This window comes from Alligator sinensis, unplaced genomic scaffold (genome assembly GCF_000455745.1).
Source record: "Alligator sinensis unplaced genomic scaffold, ASM45574v1 scaffold400_1, whole genome shotgun sequence".
NCBI classification, from domain to species: domain Eukaryota; kingdom Metazoa; phylum Chordata; order Crocodylia; family Alligatoridae; genus Alligator; species Alligator sinensis.
The window spans coordinates 2,156,933-2,161,546 of record NW_005841897.1 but is presented as its reverse complement, the minus strand read 5'-3'; the positions used below and the strand labels follow the sequence as shown (position 1 = coordinate 2,161,546).

Genomic DNA, 4,614 nt, shown 5'->3' with positions numbered 1-4,614 from the left:
GCTACCAGCAGCCAGCCCCCTTCCCCATCTCTGTCTTCAGGGGTGCGATAAAAAAATCATACCTTGCATTTTCTTTTCATAAACAGCTGTTAGCTGTTCCAGAAGAGGATGTCTTATGCCTGTCACCATGACTTCTCCATGTCAACATGCGTTTTGTTTGTGGAGTTCATGATTTTTAGGTTAAATAGATATGTGCTCATACATGGGGTATAATCAAGACTAAGGTGTTCTTTTTCTTCCCTTTCTTACTATAGAGCACTCCGTCTCATCTCCTAAGCACTTGTAGTATTTTACAATGTTAAATGATCCTTTTGATGGCAGAGGGAGTTTTCTTAGCAGCCTTGGAGGCTGAAGTCTTGGCATGGGTGTGTTAAGTGCGAGTTTCCTTCCTAACTTCTCTTCAGCTGTTGATTTTGGAGAGCATCTCTTGAGGGACGTTCGGTGCCGGTGACTTGTTCAGTCATTGCCTGCTTGGAGGGCCAGCAGACAGGCCTAGTGGTGATGCATATGATCAAGATGCTCATCTCAAATGCTTAAATGCCAGAGGCTACAAGTGAGAGAGGAACAGTGGAAAAAACCCTGGTTATATCCTGTTCACTGCCCCTTTCAGCATCCACTCTGTGCCATGGTGCGACACAGGATGCTGGGCAAGATAGACCTGTGGTGTGACCCAGTAAATGGCAATTATGTTCTTATCTGTCACTTCTGTTCCATTACCAATCAGTTCACTTCACCTATGATGCATTTGTTCTTCAGATCGTTGCTTGTTCTCTAGCTTGCCCTTTTATGCTGTTCTGAGCAGAGCGCAGACTGCTTATGATTACCTGATGTTGTAGTGAATGCTTGTTTTGCTGTCCATGGCTGTCCTGTTGCTTGCAGAAAAACTTGCACCTTTTATTCCTGCTTGAAGGTATTGAATTAGACCAGGGGTGGTCAACACCCAGCTTGCAGGCCAGATTTCTGGACCTGGGGGGTGTACCAGGCCCTGTGTGCTGGATCAGGTGCTAAATCCCAGCACACACTAACAGGGGCCAGTCCTGGCATGCTGGGGCAGGAGGGGGTGTTGCAAGCTCCCACGGACCAATCCTGGCAAACAGGAGGTGGGAGGGGGGCAGCACTGGGTTCCCAGGGACCAGTCCTTGCATGTGGGACTTCATCTGGCTGCCCATGGACTGGCCCCACCCCACTCCTCTGGCCCACAGGACCAAAAGGTGGTCCTCCACACAGTGGTGCTCAACTATTCAGTCACCACCCCCAGAAGGGAAAAGAGGGGGGTATATCAGGAAGGATTTTGAACACATGTCCTTTTAAGCTGTTTATTGGATAGCTAGAAACCATTTATATTTGCACAACGGGGAAAATGGTAGCTGGAGTCTAGGGCTGTGCAAAATTTCGCCGGCTGTTTCGTTCCAACACTGTTTCGACTAATTTCAAGGTCGAAACGGCAAAATCGGAAGGAAACAAAGGCTGTCGAAATAGCCTCAAAACAAAACGAGGCTGGTCGAAACGTTTCAAAAGTAAAAATGTTTTGACCATAGGCTGGACTGACTTCCCATCCCCTGCGGTACAGCGCACCGAGGCAAAGGCAAGCCCAGGTGGGCTGCTTCCCAGGGCCCCGCGCTACACTGCGCTGGGGGCGGGAGGCAGCCCAGCTATTTCGACTCGAAATGAAATTCGAGACAAAACACTGTTCCGTCGAAACACAAGGCAAAACGTAACGGTGCCGTTTTGCACAGCCCTACTGGAGTCCATGGTAAGACATTTATCCACTGTGGGAGTGATTCAGTTTCAAGCATAACTGAAATACTAGCTTGGAAAAGCTTAGCTGGGGCCAAAACTGTCGTCCCTTGGTTTTAAGCTGATGAGAGTTCTGTGAAATGTGACATGAAGGATGTACACCTGTCTTTATTTTATGCCCTGTTTTGTATGAAATAAAAAAGCTGGCTGTTCACGTAACCATCTTGGATGCTTCTCTGGTATTAAGGCAACATTTTCCATTTGGCTTCAGAACTGTTTGCTGTTTATTACCTGTCACAGGTCTTGGCAAACAAATTGCTCTCCTTTTTGATCTGCTAGCAGGAGGTGGTATTTTGGAGAGAGAATCTGACAGTCTATCTTCCACTAGCGTTGGAGAGCCATAGTGTTCAATCCCCATGTAACACAGTGAGAATTGAAATCTAGCGTATCCTGAAAGGGCTACAAACAGTATCAGCAATAGACTTATCAGGCATCTTAGAAGTTACATGTGTGCCAATAGACTACTCCAATTTAAAATTGGAATCAAAGCTTGGGTTAGACAGTATTAGCTGTGAAGTTGCTGCCATAAGCAAGGGGCAAAATGACTTGTATTCCTCCATTTTGGTTTAAAATAAAATAGACTTAGCAAGATATTATCGACTAGCATTTCCCAGCTGAGATGAGGCTGTGGTGCTTGGAGCCAGGTATGATGCAAGGCTGAGCGCTGTCTAGGGGCAAGGCATCTGAATAGTAGAAAGAAATGGGTTCATGCCAGGGCTGGTGTGTGTAGGTGGTTACACTGGGCTCATCATCACCACTGCTTCCAAGGGCTTTCCCGTAGTACATTAAGCAACATGACTAACATCTGTTGCCTGTTTCTGATCGCTCCTCCTTTGGCAGTGGGAGGAATGTGTATAGAGTGTCTTGGGCTGGCAGGACGATTATTTTAAATGCACGTGTTGCTGTGTGTTGGAGAAGCATCCCTTGCCATTGGAAAGGTGTGAGGGTTTTTATGAGGCCCTTACTTGGAAATAGCTAAGTAAAGGAATTGGGACTTCAGCTTCTTGCTTCCATTACCCAGGCATTTGATTTTTGAATACAGAAAGGTGGTTTTAGTACTGTTTTTTTTGTAGGGATAAATTATGAATCGGGTGTAGGTTTGGGCTTGATTGTGCTTTTTCAATACTTAGATCCATAATTTGTGATGGAGGGACAACACTTTGATTGGTACCATTCTTTTGCAAGGTACAATACAAGAGAAGGAGCTTAAGTGACTTGTATGTCAGGTGTTTATGAACTGTTCCTTGAAGTTTTCTCCTGGGGTTTAGTAGCCAATTGTGAGAGCAGAACTTCTCCCCTGCATATACAACAGCACTGCTTTGCAGACTCATTCTTGTCACCAGACCAGGTCAGTCTTATCCGCTCTAAAAGGGGAGCTACCTTTTTCAAGCAAGGAGATTTTAGAAACCAGAGCAATGGCAACTTGCAGAGACAAAACTCTGTGTCAATTCAAGAAGGATCTAATAAAAATAAAAAATGACTCTCTCAAGTTAGTGGTGAAGATAAGTCCCAGGAAGGTAGTGTGCTCAGGCCACGTCCTCAGTGTGTGAATCGCTAGCAGCGGGGTGAGAACACTAGTTCAGAGCTGTTACTAGGCTATGATAAATAGTGAAACGTTTAAGTACTCCCAGGCTTATTTGGCATAAGATCATCTTGTCGCCATTATGGATACTGCAGGTGCGATATATAATACGTAACGACATAGAATGACTTGATGCTATGTTAAAACGTGATGCATCGCAAATTTAACCACCAAGTGTCATTAAGAATAAATTACTCTAATGCATGTTGGAGTGTAAGCTTAATTATACTTTTTCAGCTTCAGAATAAACTAATTCGTAAAGTAGCCAGTGCACATTTCCCAGATTTGACAATTTTATTGGCATGTCAACACTATAATTGCTGGCAATTTTAATCTTAAAATAATACGTTATACTGATAGCAAGTCATATTAGATTAAATCTGAGGAAAAGCTTTCTACCTGTAACAGCCCTAGAGAAGTTGCTGTCTGTCTCTCTCTTGTTGGAGGTTTAAAAGAGTGGCTTGAGAGCTATCTGTCTGGAAGGCTTAGAAACAGCAAATCCTGCATGTTTTCAGGGGGTTGGATTAGATGACCCTCAGGGTCCCTTCCAATTCTGTGATGATTACCAGTGACCTCAGAAATACTTTAAACTCTCTCTAGTCCTGTGAGGTGGGAGAGGTGACGGAGACAGTAAAACCATTTCAGATGGTGGCATATGGGCATAACATCCACAAAGATGGACGCAGGCACAGCTGGGAACAGTCCTAGAGTTAATCATAGGCATGTTACTCTTCTGCCGAGAACATGTTTTAGTAAAAGAAAAAAAAAAAAAAGACTACACATACCAAGATGTTTGGTTTGGTGCCAGCTCTTGTGCTTGGATTACAAAAGGCCTCGATCTGGTGCAGGATTTATACCAAATGCTGATTCATAGCTGATGATGAAGCGGAGGTAACTTGAGGTTGGGATTGATGGGGAAGGGCAGGGGAAGCCTCAGATGCTTTGATTTAGAAGTAAGGTGTGACATGCATTCTGTCCTCCACTCCTCTACTTTGCAGGACACTTCTCCAATGTGGCAGTAATGGTACTTAGCGCGTTTTCAGTGCTCTTTAAGTGCGGCAGAGGCATTAATGTATCCTCAACCCTGAAAAGTAGGTCACTTTTGCTTCTGCTTAACAGACGGAGATGTCTCAAAATGAAGCTCAAATGACGTGTCAGAGGCTGCCCAGAACTGGGAACTAGAATTCGGAACTACCTGCCTGCTAACGGCACACCAGAGGCTGGTACCCCATGCA

At 44.8% G+C, this 4,614-nt stretch overlaps 1 protein-coding gene across 1 annotated transcript in view; it reads left to right on the top strand.

Annotated features, from left to right (window-relative positions):
* Positions 1-4,614, top strand: part of UBE2O (ubiquitin conjugating enzyme E2 O) — a gene marked incomplete at its 5' end in the record, with an annotated part of 92,944 nt that overhangs the window by 47,756 nt on the left and 40,574 nt on the right. The window lies entirely within an intron of this gene.